This window comes from Glandiceps talaboti, chromosome 14, assembly GCF_964340395.1.
Source record: "Glandiceps talaboti chromosome 14, keGlaTala1.1, whole genome shotgun sequence".
Lineage (NCBI taxonomy): Eukaryota > Metazoa > Hemichordata > Enteropneusta > Spengelidae > Glandiceps > Glandiceps talaboti.
This window is the reverse complement of record NC_135562.1, coordinates 15412282-15435295: the sequence shown is the minus strand read 5'-3', so window position 1 is coordinate 15435295 and position 23014 is coordinate 15412282. Positions and strand designations below refer to the sequence as shown.

Genomic DNA, 23014 nt, shown 5'->3' with positions numbered 1-23014 from the left:
TACCTAGATTCTGTGCAAATAGATCTGTCACTTGTCAACGTTCAAGAGTCGTTCTCAGTATAGGTAGGGTGATAGGTGTTTTCTGATCTAAGATTCTAAAGTTTTAGAACCCCTGAGTTCTGATAGTGGGGAAATCAGGTTTAACATTCACTATGTGTACACGTAAGTTAGTAATTGTAAGTTATAAATATGTAAATGTCATACAAACATCACTTCCCAACATTTCAATCTTGGTAAGGTGATAGCTTTTTAGGGGTCAGAGATTCAGTTCTCCTAAGGTTTTAAAACTCAAAAATATTCATGTTTTACCTTTCAAAACAAGGAACTCTGTAGCAAAATAGAAATATCATCATATTTGACCAGCATTTTTTTTACCCCATTCATTAATATATCTGGTAAAATTTCCTCTGCTATTTGCCATAATCTAGAAAGGACAGCCTTGTGAAAAACGTTGAGAATTCTAATATACTTTACCCTAAACCTGTATGCGTACTAATGAAGACAAGTTTTTCTTGTTCAAGGTCAAACTGATAAAAAATTAGGTCTTTTTGTACGTCACCACACAGTAAGAGATAGGGGAACATCAAATTTTGGTTGGTTACAAGAAATTACTATACGTCACTGGTGCGTCAAATTGGCTGGAGGTCAAAGGTATACAACCTTTCATAGCTCACTACCACAGTTACTAAAGTATGGATGGAAGCACTTAAATACTTATAATCTATACTTGTGTATAAAGGTACATTCGGTATTTCTGTTATGCGTTGGGAAATTTTAAAGTGAACAAAGGGAAGGAGGGGGGAAGGGAGGTGTCCTAGCAAATCTTACACACATTTCCATAACTTTTGCCCTTATTTGAGAGGGGAACTGGAAATCTGACAAAATTGGCAATGATTTCAATAAGCCACCATGCAGAAATAGTAGAAATGATAGAGGGGCCTGATGGGATAATGAAATGACCTCTTCCACCATAGAGGGCGCTATACCCAAAACAGATATCAGACTCTGGCAATGTTCTAACCCTACACTAATCAACATTACACTACTGTTTATACACCCCGGATATAAAACAACATTCCCTTCTAAGCTAACCCATCCCACAGTCTCTTTTAACAACACACTTTTCTGAGTTAGTAAACAATAGTTAGGAAAATCTAAGCAGGACTTTTATCTGTGATTACGATAATCCCACTGAACATATAATCCTATCATATCTGATGGCTTATGGTATTTTCTGATACATAATCTTATTTCTGGATAGCTAATCTTCCCATCAGTACTAAATATATAATCCTCTAATTTCTGATACATAATTTTATTTCTGGATAGCTAATCCTTCTAGATCTGCCCATGAACTTCAAAACAAACATTAATATCATTTAACCCAATAAAACTGATTCATTTGCAGAAGCAATGCCCAAATACGCTTCACAACAGAAAGTAGAATACTGTGAGTACCTTTTTTAATAAACAGCAAAAAATAACACCCAAAACATTAAAACTCGGCCTGTACCCCTTTCATAATAACGTTACCTTGCCTGTATAAAAACAGGTCATATTTTTTCATTCTACAGTAAAGTGATGTGTATGTTTATGTCATTTACTTCCCAATGAATTATTGTCAAAGGGAGATTGATATATAAATGGAGAGAGATAAATTATGGAATCTACCTATTTTGCCCAATTACTACTGCTGTAAGTGTGTGTTTGGAGAGATGGGTTCTATCCTTTGTTCTCACTGACCTTTCAGTAAAACACAAGATATTAAGTTCAACCCTAATAAGCACTTGGTTTCTAGAAAATAATTATATCCTGGAAATACTGTGTTAGCCTTTAAAATTGAAGGTTAAATGAACACTGAGTTCTGCATGAACACATAACACATATATATGTAACAAAATATTATGTATCATTGTAAACCACAGACAGGCCTCTTTCTGACAACGTCTGGACACATATTGCAATATTATTTTTTTTGCTGCGTCAGTGCACAAATATGCCCTGGTTTGTTAGATTGATATGAAATTATCATTCCCTAGAATTCTCAATTCCATTAATTGTCACGCTACAGTTGTTTAGCAATCAACGATGTATCACATGGCCATTTTGATTGAATAAATATTTGTAACTGTGTTTGTTCTCAGCGATTGCAAATCTTCTAGAATGTGGTTATTTTAAAAAGATGACTAAAAATAGTACCCTAGACCTAATTGATTTTGTCGTAATCTTGACCTTGACCTTAGAGTAGGGACTAGCCCTTGGCTTACACTCTACTGATCATACTCAACAACTAGAACGATACAATATTTAGCACAACATTCTGTCCTCAATCTCGCTATTTCACACCTATTCACTGGTCCACCGTTGTCTCATGTGACTTGGCATACATGCATATTTATTAGATGCACACTGAATATTCATGATTTTCTCCTTTATTACCCAGTTTCCAAAACATCAGTAGTGAATTCTGTCCCTTGAAAACGATAAAATCCTAAACCTGCCAATTTGACTGACAATGATAAATGCTCACAGTGGCTATGACCATGATGGAAGACCATATAGATGTAAATTCAGAAGTGAATTCACTTAGTATGGTACTTGTGTCTATGGGGACACCACTGATCATTTAAGCTTGGCTGGACATCAAGGGCTCCAATCCTGTCACACTACACGTGATATATGTAGTAAATGGAACATTTATACACTTTTGGGTAATGTGCAACTTTTACATGTAAACTGTGTAATCATTCAAATACAGAGGTGGAGTACATGTACCTGCAGAGGGTCAGCAAAAAGGCAACAAAATGTTTTTTTGCACCTTACACACACATGCACACACACACACACACACATGCACACACACACACACACACACACACACACACACACACACACACACGCGCGCACACACATGCACTTACATGTAAACACACACTTTCTGTACACTCATGTATACACAACACACATGTAGACATACACGTACATAACACACATGTACACACACAAACACACACACACACACACACACACACACACACACACACACACACACAAAACACATAAGTGCATGCACGTATATAGTGTACACCCACACCCCATACAAAATACATACACACAATCATCTGTTAAAAAGGTGAATATGAATATTACATGTTGTGCAGCATAACCATTCTTAAATGACAAGTCACACGGTAAGACATTTATGTGAGTCCAGCTTATTACTGGAAATGAACACTTATCTGTTAACAATATCTATTATAGTACCCAGACAGTGAGTGCTACATCAAGACATATCATTTAATGCCTCGAGGCAATCTAGTACATTCAAGGTTCTTTTTTTTATTGCATTGAATACAAAATTATCGAAATCCAGTTATTTCTACAAAAGGGACAATGGCCAGAATGTTGCTATGGCAACTAGGTGAATACGTGACTGCTTTGCAACATCTTAGGATGACGAGAGATGAGAAAAAACGATACTGATATGAATCATATGAGTGCAGGCGTTACTGCACTCACGTCCTTCATTTCCCAAGGGTACACTTTCAAGGTCATTGTATAATCTGTTCCACAATGAATCTTGTCACACTGGTTTTCTGTCATCTCCACTCTACACTAAATGTCATGCTGGTTTGCTGTCATTTCTACTCTACACTAAACATCACATCACTTACACATCTAGTCTACATTACACTTGACATGACCACGCCCACTTTTTGTAGATTTTTTTGGACTGACAGTTCTTGATACAGATTATCAAATAAAATTGGACAAGACAATAATCCACTGCATAGTTTTCTTGTGGGGATCGACAAGAGCCCCTGTCGTCACCTGGAATGATTTTGAATCAGAATCGATTCCCCTTCACGAAAGCTAGGTTCTCTTTTTTCCTAATTTGTACTTAGTTGTGTAAATAAATAACCCCTAGGGGAGAAAGAGGACTGGCTAGTTTTAGCTGATTTAGTTGAATTGGTTCTACTCTGGTCTAGATCCGATACCTGTCCATGTTCTCTATGTTCACTATCCATGATTGTAGTCACTAGTGATCATAACATATATAGGAAACTAGACTAGTTCAAAACTACCTACTGGGTGATCATACAATGTCACACAGGCTCAACAAACAAACATCGTTCGTTTGGGGCAAAACCCCCTCTCCCTCCCCCTAAACAAATGTTCACAAGTGCGACATCAAACGTTTATAGATGATGTAAACTATGATGGAAACTGTAGCGGTCGAACTACTGCAATCGATGCAACGTAAAAACGTGATTGTAAACACATTAAAATACATGTACTACATGTATCAGATACCCAGCACCATATCTCACATTAGAAGTCAATTTTTGTCAACTTATCAACATCTCACTAGTAAAATACAAAACCTGTTATCATTGAAGGAGTGAAAGTTTTCCATCGAAATTTGGTTAAAAGTGTGAAAATGAAGTTCAGCAATCGCATCGATGCCAGACACCCTCCCCTCAAATAAACAAAGTTTGCTTATTGAGCTTGTGTGTCATTGTCAACCGTCCCGAAGAGAGGTAGTGTTGAACCGATTGAAAGTAAATTGGTTCAGAACTAATGAAAAAGCAAAAGTGAATCAATTCAAATCCACTGCACAGTTTTCTCGTGAGGACAGAAAGAGATTTCAAACCAATTTGACTGCATTGATTGAGTTTGAATCAGTTTCAAATCGATGCAGGCGGTGCTACACAATATAGTTCTTAGCTACGACTAAGTAGATTCTCATTGAGACATCATGAACTATTTGATATTTATGTGGACACCAAACATACCATGACTTTATTATAAAGTCTAGTACACTCTACTGAAATAGATTTATTTACCACACCCATATTTTGTAGCTTTATAGCCTCAAAGTTCATCTTTCGGATTGTCAATTAGTGTTATTAAAACTAAAGTCTAGTTCCTATACGACGTGTTATGATGTTATGATTACTACAATTATCTCCACTCACGTAAAAGGAAAGTCATTATTCTAGCACGGAAATCTGTGCTTTTTTCTTTCATATCACTGGCGTTGGTATAATTATGTTATTCTCCAATATTTTTCTTCAGCCAGTAAATATTCATGACCTAAGGGGTTGTCACTACTCGTCTAGTGACTCATAGTGACAAAGGCCCCTTAGGTCACTCATATTTTCCTTGGCTGAATGAAGAAAAATATTGGGCAATAACATCTAATTATATAAGTGTTCATTGTCAACTAAATAGTTCAATCCATATTCTCCTTCTAGATTTCTTAATATCTTTAAGATTCTCAATCTTCAACAGGATTGTGACTTGTAAAATGTATTACTAAATAGTTTGTTCTCATAAACCTCTATGAAATGTCAACAATCTCCAAGAAATCAATAAATGCACGTCAGCATTACTTTTGTTCTCTCTACGTATTTACAGATTTACACACATGATTATGTGGGAATGTGTGTACATGTATACCATGTGTGTGTGTGTGTGTGTGTGTGTGTGTGGGGGGGGGGGGGGGGGGTAGACATATATATACCATGTGTGTGTGTGTGTGTGGTGGGGGGGGTGTACATGTATACCCTGTGTGTGTGGGGAGGAGGTGTACATGTGTACTAAGTGTGTGTGTGTGGGGGGGGGGGGGGGGGTGTACATGTACACCCTGTGTGTGCGAGCGTCTGTGTTACATTATATGACATAACTTACAACGTCAAATCTACAAAAACTGAAACTTTCTCCCAAGCTTCTCATCAGTATAAACACTATATTTGTCCATTGCATTTACTTGTTGACCTCTGTCATATTTTTCAAAAGCAGCTGGTAGGTCAAGTGTACTTCATTCTCCAGGCTTTTACCAGGGTCCCGTATTCTAAAGACTACAAGTACATGTGTGTGGGGGGAAACCATATAAATTTTACACTCACTCTCACTTTTCAAATATTTTTAAAACCTTACAAAACAAGTAGGTTATCTGTGACAAAAATCAATATTTATTGTTGGATGAAATTTCAGATTATTTTCCACTCATTCATACCTTCTCTGGCCTCTGATTGTTGTCATGGTTACACTTAGAAACTGTCAGCGTGTGTGTATATTTATACATTGCTTGTATTACCTCTGAGGTTACCTATGTCCAATGTACACATATTGCAAACTGTGTGATTTTTATCCATTGTTTGTATCACCTCTGAGGATACATGTCCAATGTACACATATTGCAAACTGTGATATGTATACACTGTTTGTATCACCTCTTAGGTTACCTATGTTCAATGTACACATATTGCAAACTGTGTGATATTTATACACTGTATCACCTCTGAGGTTACCTATGTCCAATGTACACACATTACAAACTATGTGATATTTATACACTGTTTGTATCACCTCTGAGGTTACCTATGTCCAATGTACGCACATTGCAAACTGTAATATTTATATGTACACATTGCAAACTGTGATATTTATACACTGTTTGTATTACCTCTAAGGTTACCTATGTTCAGTGTACACATATTGCAAACTGTGGGATATTTATACACTGTTTGTATTACCTCTAAGGTTACCTATGTTCAGTGTACTCACTCACATACTGCAACTGTACTCAATGTCACTGCACTTGTGTGTGATAGGTGCATTAGTATTTCTTAACAAAATATACACAATGGATCAATTTACCTCTCCACTATAAATCTATGTTATGAATGAACTGTGTGTATCACCAATGGGGTTACTCGATGCCAATACCCTTGTAAGATGTCTTGCTTGATTTTCTCATGTATAGTATTCCTGTAAGTTTGCTTCAAATAAACTAACAGATGAATTGCATCATGGGAATTTATTGGGAAGTCTTAATGACAAGAGTCTGTAGCCTCCTTTTTCTTTCTGCAAACATGTTGTATTAATATAAAAATACGAAATAAATAAGTAATAACCATGCAAAGACTACAAAATTACATACATTCAGCTTGTACCCAATTGCAAAGTTGTCAGAAGAAGCATGAAATGCATTCAACTAGAACTTGAATAAGATTGAAAACATTCAAGTCAAATAATGTATGTAAACATTGCTTTAATAAAAGTGACAGTTGTTCTGCCCTATAATCTATCACCACTGACATGTGGTTTACCAACTATGTAACAATTCATAACCCTTTTTAGACAAGAAATTAATAACACATTGTGTGTATGACCAGCTGGTTCTCTCCATGCAGACAGAGGTCTTTTTCTTAATTGATGTCACATGTAATTTCTAACTAATTTATAACTGATGTTACTCAAAAAAAAAACTGGTACGTACACAACAACATCTAACTAATAACACTCGTCACTGTTACTAAATCAAACCTGGTGCACAACATAATATTTTTGCAGACACAGACTGCTGTAGGTATGTAGCATAACAAAATGATCATCTTAGAGTCAGCAATACAAATTTGCTTTAATTAAAGTGGTATGTTTCAATCCCGAGTCATCACGTTAGTGTTATCTTAATAAGGATTCCATACGATCATTCTTTTCTTCTGGACTAACTTTTTCTACAGTAAAGTCTTCCGCCAATCAACCATTTTTTTCAAACCTAGATTTTAATCCTAATCTGAAGTTGATCTTTAATTTGAGATATTTTAAATTGATCTAAAGATTTTACATAATAAGAGATATGTTTCTATACTCACAGTGTTGCAGCCAGCCTTTTGAAAGAGTAGGACATTGTGTCCCAAGACTTTCATTTCTCTGGGTCATCATAATTTTTTTGGGGGGACATTATAAAAAAAGCACCAATGGTATTGTAGCGCAACTGTACAGTTTTAAAAATATTTACCCAAATGCTGATCCATGCTAGATATTTGCTGAATGATTATGCAGTTGCCTATCCAACCCTGTTGTTATCTATGCAATATATGCAATCACTTGGCTGTTGCTATAGGCATGGTCATGTTGCTAAACATATTTGCATACAATTTTAGTGTGGGTCATCTATGACCCATCACTTCCAAAATTGTGGGTCAGGTCCAAAAAATGTGTGTCAAATGACCCAAAAAAAACCCTCTGGCTGCAACATTGTATTCACCTTAAAACACCGTGATAGGTGATAGTTCAATTATAGAACACTGGATTGTTTAACTTCAATAATACAAATTACTAGTCTACCCTATTCTTGTGACACCCTATCCATTACTATTAACCATGATAACTTCCTATGTTACCCTATTTATATTTAATAACCATGCTGAGTCAGCATTGCTGACATATTCACATTCTTATAGTGATAGCTGACAGATCAGCTACAGAACACTGGATTGTGATACAAGTTAGTGTAAGATATAGAGTCTAACCCTGTCTGTAAGTGTGACTCGATCCTAAACTTCCAGGTAATACCTGTAGTTAATAACCATGCTGATCGACATATTCACATTTTAATAGTGACAGTTGACAGACCAGCAACAGAACACAGGATTGTTTGAATTCAGTGATACAGATTTGGTTTTTCCCCCAATAGTTTTTGGAGTACAAAGAGGGTTTGTAAGACCTTCAGCAAGAGATCTTTCTATCACACTCATCCTACATCATGGAACAATCTTCCTTTCGATCTCCGTCACTCCAAGTCTCTTACATCCTTCCGCCGTTCCCTCAAGATCTATCTCTTTAAACATTAGTCTCAGCCTTCTCCGATTGCTGAATATCTAGTGTCTGTGAATCCACATCTCCTCTTACCATACACTAATTTAGTAATTATCTTTCCATTTTACTTCTGCGCCTCGAGCTCTGTTTGCAGAGATTAGGCGCTCTATAAATCTTCTTTTTACTCTCTATTCATCATAACTTTATTTATATTAAAGATACCATACACAATAGCTGTGTTCACATACTCATAATCTCACATACAATGTCTAATGTACCCTACCCCTTACTAAGACCAATGTGGTCTCTAACTAAAGCGTAAAAGATGTAAATCGTAATGATACCGTATAGAACATATAGGTAGACTAAGTGAGTTCATGCTATATACCTTACCGTAGTCTAGATTCTACACATGGTATCAAATCATTTGTTTATGAGATCTTAAGATGAATGCACGGCTAGCACTAGACAATCCTTACCATAACTTCCCAGAGAGTTACCATTATATATATTTAATACCTAAACATTCACATTTTCAATAAGTCACAGCTGAAAGATTTCCAACAAAAAACCTGCATCACTTAATGCCATATCAGTGATCAAAGTTGAAATCTAATTCCGAAGTGAGTTCACGACATCTTTACCATAAACAGCAAATAAATACTATCTTGTGTCCTGTTTAAATTGATAATTATGGAATGCCTGGTGGCACGGATACCCTGAACTCATCACACTGTAAATTTTATTTATAGCATTCCAATTTCCAGTCAAATTCTTCATCATATCATCTGACCTTTGACCTAACACTCTGACCTGATGACAGCACAACAAATCCCCATCTAGTCCAAATGACCTTTGGGTCAACGACCTATGTCTATGTCACCTTTCTAAATTACATACATGTATATATAGTGAAACACCTGTGCATTTAACCAAACGGATCCAACAACCTGTGCACAACATTTTAATACAGACAACTAAAAGAGAATTGAAGGACAACAAGTTTTCCAGGGTTATAAAAACTCTGCTACATGCGTATGGCAAACCAGCTCTACTACATTCTTTTTTTTTAAATAACAAACCAACATGCAGTATGCCACATCCTGGGTATTTTACTATTAGAGGAAGTGCTTGCATGTACCTATAAATTCTACAGCTTACACTTTCAATATTGACAAACACCTAACTTTATGACTACATTTTACATAGGCCAGATATACATGTATTTGTTGTCTACCTCCTATTATGAAATGCATGGAGACTGTATCACTTAAGGGTTAGGGTTAGGGATTTCAAAGTGACACGCTTATTTAAAGACCCATAATTTTAATCCTAAATTATCACGCTAGTGTTTTCAAAAAAGTGGAAGTATAACTTGTCAAGGATTAAATATGATCAGTGTTTTGTTTGACACCTGCTCTTTCTATAGCTCTGATAGACACAACTGTTTTCCACACCTATAAATTTTATCTTTAACCTCTGACCTGAGCATTATGTTTGCACAAGACTAGTTTACTTTGTGTATTGATGCACCTGAAGGAGAAGGACATAGCCTTCAATCAAAGAAGTATCAATTTCTCATTACACTTAAAGTTAGAGAAAACCTGGAACAACCATAAGTGGTTTTCTCTTAACTTACAGTAAGTCTTGTGAGAAATTGATAATTCTGTGAAATCTATGTCCTGCTCCTTCAGGTGCACCAACACTTGACTATATCTACACAAGTCATATGTACACATACTGGTAAATATATTTAGAGGCTGTAATTCTATCCTGATTTACAACACTGATGGTAACCTGTATAATTTCTTAAAATAGTAACAAGGAAATAAAAACATATAGCGTGTCATCATGTCGTGACTTTCCTAACAAAAGTATCTATTTACTGTATTCAAGTACTGACATCAGACTATAGAGCTCTATATTTACATCTGATATGTGTAATGTTGACATCCAATGAACCATGAATGGTCTTTTAGAAATGAAATACTTCCTGTTAAATACACAAACACACACACACAAGCACACACACAGAAAGACAGAGACAGACAGACAAACAGACAGACAGACAGACAGACAGAAACAGACAGACAGAGACACATGCCATGCATACAATGATACATGCACATATAAATTCATACATACATACATACATACACACATACATACATACGTACGTACGTACGTACGTACGTACGTACATACGTACGTACATACATACGTACGTATACATAGTAACATACACACATACGTACACACACACACACACACACACACAGTGACACACATACATATACCCTTACAGTAATACACACATGAAGAATGGTCCAAATCCTGGTAAAAACTAGAAACACAAGACAAATATCTATTGAAGTAAGTCAATATGTCTACTAAGATAAAAATCCATCATTTGTGGCATACCATTTAACTCAACATACCACCTCACTTAGAAAATAGAAAACCCTAGACCTATCTCATTATTTATATTACTAGGTACTTAACATTTCATTGCAATGACGTTATATAACTTTCTAAAAAGGTTTCCCATTTAGACTTATTATTTTTAATATCATAACTAGGCAAAGCCCACAAGCTCGTGCAGATAGATTCATTTGTGACCAGCTGCCTCACGATGATATTGTAGATAGCACCCATCGCTTGGAGAGTACACATAGTATATAGAACACACATGCATAGTCATTGCGCCGCAATGCATCCTTGAGTAAAACCACCAAAAAAACATTGCATAGTATATAGGATGCGCATGCGTACTAGTCATTGAGCCGCTGCACGAGCTAATCATGCAGTAAATCATCACAAATAACTATTACAAGCAGGCTGTCTACAGATAGGAGCGCTATTAGCTGTGAATATCAATCAAGTACAATGTATTCTTTCCAATGAATATTATATAATCAAACATGAAATACACGGTACCATCATTCTGAACGAATTTCAAATCCTACGTTACCTTGATTTAAATGAAATGTTATTGCTATCAAGTGAGGTGTATGACAATGGACGTTGATCAACTCGATTTCATTTACAAATTAAAATTTTTTATAGCTCATTGTAGTACACCCTGACAACGCTGACTAGATGTTTTGATGTTATTCCCCAATATTTTTCTACATTCAGGCAAGCAAAATACTTGTGACCTAAGGGGCCTTTGTCACTACTTGTTTATTGACTTGTAGCGATAACCTTAGGTCACGAGTATTTTCCGGCTAAATGAAAAACAATATTGGAGAATAACAGAATTATACCAGTACCAGTAATATCAAAGGAAAATCGGGGAAAGTAATGGTAATTTTGAACATTTTGACTCATATTTCAAATACAACAGAACCAATGATGTAGACACGTGTTGTTGTGACATAGACGTGCATTGTTGCGACATAGAACGACCGTAGTATAATTTATATATATTCCTTATTTTTTGTTGAACCTGGCTCATGCATGGTTTAATAGATATTCTTCCCTAATATTTTCCTCCAAATGTTCAGTTGAGAAACACATGAGTGACCTAGGGGGCCTTGTCACTACTAGTCAAAAGATGAGTATTTTCCGACTGAATGACAAAAAATATTGGAGAATAATACCTGTACAAGGTTAATTTACAATTAAGATAAGGAAAATAATGGGATTTGCTTCCAAGTAATTTGGGAATTAAATCATACCACACTTATAATATATGTTTACAGACATGTTTTACGGTTTTCAAATGTTCATTATTGATTCACAGATATTAGATATTACTCCCTAATATTTTCCTTCGTTCAGTTGAGAAAAACATGAGTGACCTAGGGGGCCTTGTCATCACGAGTCAAAGATAAGTATTTTGTATGTGTGTGCATGTGCATGCATGCATGTGTCTGTCTGTCTGTCTGTCTGTCTGTCTGTCTGTGTGTGTGTGTGTGTGTGTGTGTGTGTGTGTGTGTGTGTGTGTGTGTGTGTGTGTGTGTGTGTGTGTGCGCGCAACTGCAAATGCAAATGCCTGTCTGTAGATAAGTTTTGAAGACAGGTGGGCATTAAGAAAAGGTAGATGGGCAGTGTACATACACAAAGAAAGACTTAGTACAATTTCAACTTTATCAACTAACTTGAGGTAAAAGTATCCATAATCTAATTTCATCAAAATAACCTTGGGAAGGGTTCATTCAACTGATGCAATTAATTTTGTAGAATCTATTTGATCTTGAGTTGATATCAGTGTTATTGATATTTTATACCTCATTTGGTAAAAGTTCCTTCATACCAACCACATCAATTAAAGTTAAATTTGCCTACCTCATTTATAACTGGTCACATGCAGCACACAAAATATCTGGCTACTGGTTATTAACTGTACATTTACTGTTCCATTTAGTAAGAAATTAAAACTCTACCTGGCCTAGAATCCATACAATCTGCAAGCTTGGCTATATCACGCATTCATTGATCCATTTAGTAAGAAATGGGTCTACCTGGCCTAGAATCCATACGGTCTGCAAGCTTGGCTATATCACGCATTCACTGATCCATTTAGTAAGAAATGGGTCTACCTGGCCTAGAATCCATACGGTCTGCAAGCTTGGCTATATCACGCATTCACTGATCCATTAGTAAGAAATGGGTCTACCTGGCCTAGAATCCATACAATCTGCAAGCTTGGCTATATCATGCATTCATTGATCCATTTAGTAAGAAATGGGTCTACCTGGCCTAGAATCCACATGAGATGCAAGCTTGGCTATATCACGCATTCACTGATCCATTAGTAAGAAATGGGTCTACCTGGCCTAGAATCCATACAATCTGCAAGCTTGGCTATATCATGCATTCATTGATCCATTTAGTAAGAAATGGGTCTACCTGGCCTAGAATCCATACAATCTGCAAGCTTGGCTATATCACGCATTCACTGATCCATTAGTAAGAAGTGCATGAGTCTACCTGGTGTAGAAGCCAAACATTTATTTTGCTAAATTGCTATACATGGAAGAGGGTAATTAAGAAGTGCATGGGTCTACCTGGCCTAGAATCCATACAATCTGCAAGCTTGGCTATATCACGCATTCATTGATCCATTTAGTAAGAAATGGGTCTACCTGGCCTAGAATCCATACGGTCTGCAAGCTTGGCTATATCACGCATTCACTGATCCATTTAGTAAGAAATGGGTCTACCTGGCCTAGAATCCATACGGTCTGCAAGCTTGGCTATATCACGCATTCACTGATCCATTAGTAAGAAATGGGTCTACCTGGCCTAGAATCCATACAATCTGCAAGCTTGGCTATATCATGCATTCATTGATCCATTTAGTAAGAAATGGGTCTACCTGGCCTAGAATCCACATGAGATGCAAGCTTGGCTATATCACGCATTCACTGATCCATTAGTAAGAAATGGGTCTACCTGGCCTAGAATCCATACAATCTGCAAGCTTGGCTATATCATGCATTCATTGATCCATTTAGTAAGAAATGGGTCTACCTGGCCTAGAATCCATACAATCTGCAAGCTTGGCTATATCACGCATTCACTGATCCATTAGTAAGAAGTGCATGAGTCTACCTGGTGTAGAAGCCAAACATTTATTTTGCTAAATTGCTATACATGGAAGAGGGTAATTAAGAAGTGCATGAGTCTACCTGGCCTAGAATCCATAACATCTCCAAACATTTATTTTGTTTACATGAAAGAGGGATGTACATGTAGAGCCTTTCATAGTCCACAGACTTGACTGTCTGGCTAGTACATGTAAATACCATTTACCAAAACAAGACAAGACAATTTGTTAAGTCAGATAGTCAAGTCTCTGAGCTAAGCCTTTTATGAAGTGTGCACACCAACAGGCCTTGAAATTAATTTTTCACCCACCTGCTCAATGGGCAGGTAACTTTTGAAAATTGCATACCCAAACACAATTTTCCCTGCCCAATTTTTTTGTAGAGTTGGGTATTATAAGCATAATTTTGAAAATGATAGAACTTAGAAGCTATCATTGCAGCAAAATCTACCAGTCCAGTTGGGCAGGTCTTTCCAAAATCTTCCAGTCCAGACTGATGATTTAGCGATGCTGGGCCTTGGACAGGCGTTAATTTTGTACATTAATTTCGAGCCCTTAGAAATAATAATTTTGTAAACATAAACATCTTACCTCTGAATAATGAAAAATAGTCTTCACCAGGAAATACTTGGTGGTTTTTGTTAAAGCTTTTCAGGGACACCTCATCTTGTAAACAACTTTAAACAAATTGTACCAATATATTTGAACACTATAGCTTTATCATACAAGTATACATGACACTATATTATGTATTCAAGGCTAGAGTCTATCACCAAATTGAATTATGTACCAGAGGACAGAGTGGGTGTAAATTATTTCAAGGCAAAATATATACTGTCCTTGCAATGGTGACAACACCTTGAATACTGAATCTACCCACTGAATATTGCATGCAAACTGTGTTTTTTCTAAGGGCAGCCAGGGCTCGAAATTCCCTCCGGCCCAGCGGCCCAGGGCAGGTGAAAAGTGGTGCTGGGCCGGTAAAATTTATGCACACCTGCCCAGTTGGGCCGGCGCTTTTTTTTGGAATACTTTATTAGATGATGATGACAGGAGATAGCAAATCGACAACGTTTTGGAAGCAGGGTGAAAGGAAAAGAAAGCGAAAATTCCATGAAGAATGGGAGAAAGAATATAAAATTAGTGAAAGGTGAATTGGGCAGGTAAAATTTTGGTTGGGCAGGTAAAATTTTCAATTTCCAATGGGCAGGTGGGAAAAAAAACGAATTTCGAGGCCTGGCAGCAAGTTAGTAAAATCTATCAGAGATCCCATCTCATTTCATATTAATCACCAGACTCTATGAGGAAACACTGCCAATTCATGCACTGGATGTAAATATGCAAATAAGCTTGAATATTGAAATTCAACCATTGGATATTGCATGTAAATATGCAAATAAGCTTGAAAATTGAAATTCAACCATTGGATATTGCATGTAAATATGCAAATAAGCTTGAAAATTGGAATTCACCCATTGGATATTATATGTAAATATGCAAATAAGCTTGAAAATTGAAATTCAACCATTGGATATTGCATGCAAATATGCAAATACATGTCTTGAAATTGAAAATAACTGATATCGCATGCAAATATGCAAATAGTGCTATTAACTGTAATTTATCCATTAACATGTACATATGGTATTACATAGCAGGCAACAGATGCTGTATCTATTTCAAAGTATGGTATATAGTGTACAACCAATAATGCTTCTGATTATCCCCTACGGCTTTCTGAAATTTCCACTGCTGTTATATCATCCATAATTACCTAATACCTAGTGGTCTTTCTCCCAATGTAATACTTGACCAGGAAATCCTAATTAAAATATCATGGATAATTTACTCTTGTTCCTTCTTTGTTGTCTATACATAAACGATTCAAGCCAATCTACAAAAATTTAGAATCGTTTTTATCTACTTTCAATTCACTAAAAAGGCTTTGGGCAAAATTTCTACAATTAGCAATTATTTAGAATTATTTCTTTCATTTGAAATTCAATACAAGGCCTTGGGCAAATATCTAGTTGTTTGACCTTTCAGATGTATTTACCAAAGCAGTTCATACATATATCTAGGGAATGACCTGCCACTAGTACAGAACTAAAATATCACCCTAAGCTGTCTAAGTTAGTAAAGTAAGTACATGTACATGTACTAAGTCTACAAGTACAATTTTATATTCATCTTCCATGTGTTTATTACACCATGCACAAGCCAACAAAAAAATACGAAATTTATACCCCGGTCGTTCTATGTCATGACAACACACTTTTACGTCACTACAATGTGTGTCTACGTCACTGGTTCTACTGTGTTCGTAATATGAGTCAAAACATTAAAATTGCCATTCCACAATTTCAGCAAAGCTCGTGGGGTTGCCATCTTACAATCAGTCTTGTGATTTTATGATCCTGTCGTAGATGCTGTTGTTTTTTTTTTTAATCTAGCCAGATTTGAGAAACATGGGGTCGGTCAGGTCATGAGAATTAAGTAAGACCACCCTAATAGTAATGGCCAATAAAATCAATCACATAGCTACAGTGTGCCCTCTAATGATAGCTAAATTTTGTTGTTTTGAGTCAAAATGATAAAAACTGTCATTTCTTGTGAGTCACCACATAGTAAGAGATAAGGGAACACCAAATTTTGGTGTGTCACTAGAAAGTGTGTGCGTCAATGGCACGTTAAATTGGCTTCGCAGGCACACTGCATGGCTATGTCTACTGGTCCAAATGGCATATAAGTAAAAAATTAGTTCCTACATATTTCTACTCAGGAATCCAATCAACTGTAACATTATTACTAATATTCAATTAACAATTAAACCCTTTAGTATAATTAGGGTATATGGTTTCAGGCTTGTTTTGTTCATTTAGTAAACAGTACAGCAAACTACAGAACAAAAATACAGCTTTCTCAAATCTCTACGATGTTATGGAACTTTGCTAGATAATGAGCACGCTTTTAATCGCAATGGTATGATTGTAAAGTTTATTGACCTGGCTGCATAATATTTTTATCATATTACTGTGTATGTGCAATATATCTCATATCATATTACAGTAAATTATGGCATAAAACATACATGTAACTTCCTCAAACATCTCTAAACATAGAACTTTGCTAAAGTTCACTGACATCCCTTTTTAATATTTAGTAATATCACACTAGATATTCCAATGTAAACTAAACTTGTAGTAAACCACAGAATAGCTTTCTCAAATTTCTATGAACTAAGAACTTTTGGTAGAATATGACACAGTTTAATAATCACAGGGGTATGGTTAAAAATTAATTGACTTAGCCTTATCTCATATTCCAATGTACCTCATCACTTTCTAGTAAACTTGGGACTAAAAACACAACTTTCTCACATTTCTATGGTGACACTGTCAGGAACTTTGCAAGATTACAAGTGTAACAATGGAGAATATACTGTTTACGGTTCTATATATTGTACTGTCATACATGTATAACATTATTTACACATTCATTGATATATTTATGCTCATCATTATTTTTCACTCTACCTTTATGTCACAATAAACTACATAATAAAAATGAAAGTGTCACTGGTATTGCAGAACAACTGTTGACAGTTAGCATACTTTAATTTTCTGTAATGATTATGTGGTCTTGTTGCTAGGCATACAATGTATCTACATACGATTTTGCAATGTTTATTCATTTACCTTCCCGTCATTGGTGTTATTTTGGCATTATACGTAATTGTTTACCTGTTGCTATGGGCATGGTCTTGTTGCTAAGAGCGTTTACACATTTCAAAATAATACTTATTCAATTGCCTACCCATCCCTGTAGTTATAAATTATAATTGTAAAAACCTATCATTTGAAAGTTTTTGACTTTTAAGTTGTTTACACACAGACAGACATACATACATACATACATATATACATACATACATACATACATACATACATACATACAGAGACACTTTGCGATGCCTATATATCAGTTCAGCTGTGCTGACAAAAACCTTTCATACTGTTTTAATATACAACTTTCCTAGATTATGACCACAATCTTAAGAAAAGTTCACTGACTTAGCTTTTTATTATTAAGACCCAAAGTAACCTCATATTAAAAGATTTTAACAGCTCTCTCAAATTTCTTTAAAGTTATCCCCCCCCCCCCCATCAATCCTTTCACTGTACAATAAAAACATAGCTACCTCCCAAGTACTATATTGAGAAAGAACTTTACAAACTTATAACCCAAGTTTTAATTAATCGCAGTGGTACGCTGACATCAATTAATTCAATGTTCCAACAAATCTGCTACTAAATACAGGGATAGTAAACTATGGAATTAAAACAAGTATGGCTACCTCAAATTACTGCAATGTGTAAGATCTCTTCTGGATATTTTTATCACAGTGGTATGCAGACTCCATTACTTAAAATGTTCCAACCTGTAGTCCATAAAAAGCATTTTCTTTCATGCCATGTAATAAACTGCACAATAAAAACATGGCTCATACTTCAAGATTCTTCAATGTTGTGGAGGAACTTTGCCGAGTAATATCACGGTGACCTACCAACTTATGTAGTGTAACAATAGGCGATTATATTCAGACAACCTTACATAAAATCATTTTGCGTCGTTAACCTAGCATGCTCTGTGTAATAAAAACATGGCTTTCTCACAGTACAAATCTCATGTAATGGAACCTTACTAAATACAACCATATAGTTTTTAATCACAGCGGCATGCTAACCATGATTGATTTTCTGATGTACCACAGCTCAAATTTAATCTTTTAACCAAAATAGACTCAATTACACAGAAAGAAGTTGGTAACAGATTTTTGGCAATCTATATCGCCAATAAAGCCTAAAGGAAATGAACGAGAAGAAATATGCCCATTCATTTTTCAATCTAATTTTTAAATAAATATAGACACTATTTAGACAAAATTTTGATATGAATTTATCAATAAGGACTATTACTATGATATAAATCTAAAATACAATATAAATGTGAAAATAAGTTACATGTACACAACAATTTTTGTTCACAAAATTTGTGAAAAAGTTCATGGTACATGTATCTGAACTTTGACCTCAGTTGTTCATTCTAGTTTGGTCTAACATGTATTACTCTGTCTGAGTCAATCTTCCTTATAGTAATCATGATACCAATACTGTACATAAAAATAAACCAACACTGTAAATAAAAATGGCGTACATATAGCGAACAAATGACAAAATGCTTCATGACTGGAGACCACTGAGGTCTTTCAAGTACACTATTATAGTGTTCAATCTGAACATGATACGATTCCTAAAGTAATCAATACTTAAACACCAACACACATACTCAAAACTGACATAGTACATTCCTGTGAGAAAAGAATATGTAGTCAGATAATAAAACCAACTAAACTACCATATACTTAATAATATATTGACGTTAGATTTCAACACTACCCAATAAATTGTACCCAAAGAAATGCATAACTTATCGGACTTGCTAAATGTAAACATAGACATGTATTAGTCTCGTACCATGGCACAGAAGGAAAAAAAAAGTTGGGTTTGATGAACTTTTATGATTATTTACAGCAATTTCAGGGCAAGAAATATATTCCCATTAAATTTCTAAAAAGATTTTCTATCAGTATTTATATTTAAGACAAAAGTCAAACAAAAATATTTTCAATGCGATGTTTGCCATTCAAAATATTTGTATATTTCGCTGAGCTTGAAAATGTTCTTGAAGAAAAAATCCAATGCAGTAAAATTACGATAGAACCTTCTTAAAACCCTGCTTCTCCCAACTTCTTGCAGTTTTTTAGGTGCAAATAAATGCCCCCCCCCCCCCCCCCCCCCCCCCCCCCCCCCCGATAAGAAAATATTTTAAATTAAATGTCTTATTTAAGTTACAGGAATGGAATTATACAGGAAAATGAACGTTTTTGGTATGAAATAAAAATAAGAGTTGAAAGTATCTCAGAAATATAGTGGTATGATAATGATTCAGAATGCTGGGATAAAGATTTTAAGACGTCACTCACTCTACATCAACACCATGATAAAGTTATTCCTACCATGCTTTACAAGTATCACGTTTTGAAACAGTATCTCTTTTCCTCTGCTTTGTGGTCGTGTCCACTTGTGACAAGGGTTCAATACCGTATGACAAAAATTCATCACATATTTTATGACAAGTCATGCCTATGTTAAAATCCAGAACTTAGGCAAAAAAAAGAAGAAAAATTGTTTCTGGTCAGCGCACGCACCACGTAACCCTCGCGTCAGTATTTTTTCATCTTTTTTCCAGCCCGTGCAGTCTGTAGATCCAGGGGGAAACACAAAAATAACCCTCCCTACTTCAGTGAAGACAACTGCAGAGCAAATCGTGAACAAGCAAATAACATCTGCCCCACATACACACTTTGTTCTAAAATACTAAATAAAAAGAACGGTAACTATCATAAATAGTAGATTTAGTGACAGGTTTGTTGAGAATTTTAAAAAAAAAATCGCGTCATCACACCACTTAGGCAAAATGTCCTGTATGGCCTTATCCTTTTGTTTTATAACAAGTTTTCTTTTGGACTGGTAAAGAGTATATCATGTAGGTGAGAAACTCGCCGTTGGTTTTCAAATCTACTAATCATTTCATGGAGAATCGCCAAGTATGAAATCCAAACGACATGTCTCACAGCTAGTATATGAACGAGTACAATACAATTACATACCAAATCACTATGTAACTAGCTGTTATGTACAAAAGATGATTCTTTTTTTCCTATGAAGTAAATGATGCTCCAATTAGTAAGCCTTGTGCATCCGTTTTGCTTCCTGTCTCAAAAGAAAGCACAAAAACAGTATTACGAATTATGCCTTCATTATCGTACTCATTCCAGGAAGACAATTTTTTTCACTTTTTTCTCCTCCAAAGAAAACACAAGTGTGATGTCAATTATGAGAACAGTAATTCATAAATTTCAATCTCATCATGGTACTCATTTAAGGACGACAATTTTCACCTTTTTTTTTCCTACTTAGTAAAAACATTAACTTTTATACGAGTTCCTCACTCACATCAACAGGCTGTGAGAATGGTATTATGAAGTAAAGTACTATTTTATCATAGCCATCTTTCAAGAAAGTCAATTTTATATTTTTTCTTAAACATCACATAATATCAGAACTACGGTATGTTCCGTCACCTCTTCTTGGAACATGAAGATCTTGTGGAGACTATATTGTTCCTGGTTCCAAGAATTCAATAAGACAGTAAAATTTATTTGGCAAGTTAGAATGAGCGTGATGCCATGATTTCATTATTCAGTGTTACTTTTTCAATCTGAAATTTGTGCAATAATGAAAATTTGTATTTTTTTTTTGCCAAGTCAAAAGTGTATCTATTTTCACATTGATCAGCTGTTACCATAACACTCTAGCAAGTATCAAATCAACACCACACAGATAACCTATACTCCCACAAGATTGTCGGGAGTTTATATAACCCTGGTTGGATGAATGCTATCAGAAATTACAATTACTAAAATATAAATATTCAATCGAAATATTTAGTTCATAATTATCACTGTAATTGCCATTTTTGTCATGTTTATATGTGTGACAATTATGACATCACCTTTCTGGGAAAATCCCTTTTCCTGGAGCTTTTGTTGGTGGCAGTGTCACCAAGTATGCCATCAGTTACTCCACTCAAATACGATTACTAGGGCAATGGCAGCCACTCTCATGTGATATATCGGTACCATTTGTAATGCTTGACCCAACCCAGTAAACTGACAAAGAGACCCCTCATCAACAATGACGAGGAAACTCTGTTGACCTCCTCCGCCCAGTGGTGAACTTAAGAACTGACAAACACTGGCAACGTCTCTTTGAGACTCTCCTTTGTTCTGTGGCAAGTACACACACAGTGAGTCATACCTCTCTCAGATATACATATACCTAAATATAACAAGCTATAAAATCGTGTGACACTTCTTCAAATAAATGCATTACCTCACATGTATTATCTACTTGGGTGGTTGTTACTGATAATAACAGAATCTAAGATTATGTCCAGCATTACAGAAATGAAGATTTCACCCCAAAAATGGGCGCTTTTCATTCACAATTGTTTTAATTTACCAGTAAGAAGTTGCAGGGATCTTGGAGAAAATAAAACTTCAGTTAGTAAATGTATAGTTATGATCTACACTACATAGTGATAATTTGTAATGTCAGTTGAGAATGAAACTGAAAAGAAAAATATATTCATTTTAATAGAGCACAATATGAACAATGTGTGGTGAAGTGACATGGTTATGAAAGTTACCATGCAATTTTACCATTACAGATTAGTGAAATTAGATATTTAAACAGTTACTTTATCCATAACTAGAGTCTGGCAGCAACATAGTTACAACAAAATACAGCTGTGAATTCTTCATGGGCAACTTTTACTGTGATGCTAGTCTCTGTGCATGAATATATAAAATTTAAAAATAGCACATCTTGTTCGTAAAGTGTATGTTATCTCTAGTTTACAAGAACTTGAGTTCTTTCCAAATTCCAACGTGACCCCCGTTTAAGTTCATCGTATGTCCTGGACACAGCACAAAAATAATTGAAATTAGAATGTTTATTTTCAAAACCTTATCTCGCTCATCAAGTTCCGTGTTGTTTTTTTGTTAAATTGTAACTTGGTCTCATAACAAGTACATTCGCATTCTTGTGACTGTAATTCCTCCCATACGCATGCATGACTCAAATTCGTGTGTCACCACTATTTTTTACCCAGAAACTTTGCTAGCTTGTATCACACGCGTGTGAAGTGTCATTCAAACAATTT

General features: G+C 35.4%; 1 protein-coding gene across 1 annotated transcript in view; it reads right to left on the bottom strand.

The window, feature by feature from the left end:
• The window catches only part of LOC144445541 (phosphatase and actin regulator 2-like), an 86181-nt gene that overhangs the window by 62720 nt on the left and 447 nt on the right, over positions 1-23014 (bottom strand). The gene's annotated exons all lie outside the window — the stretch shown is intronic.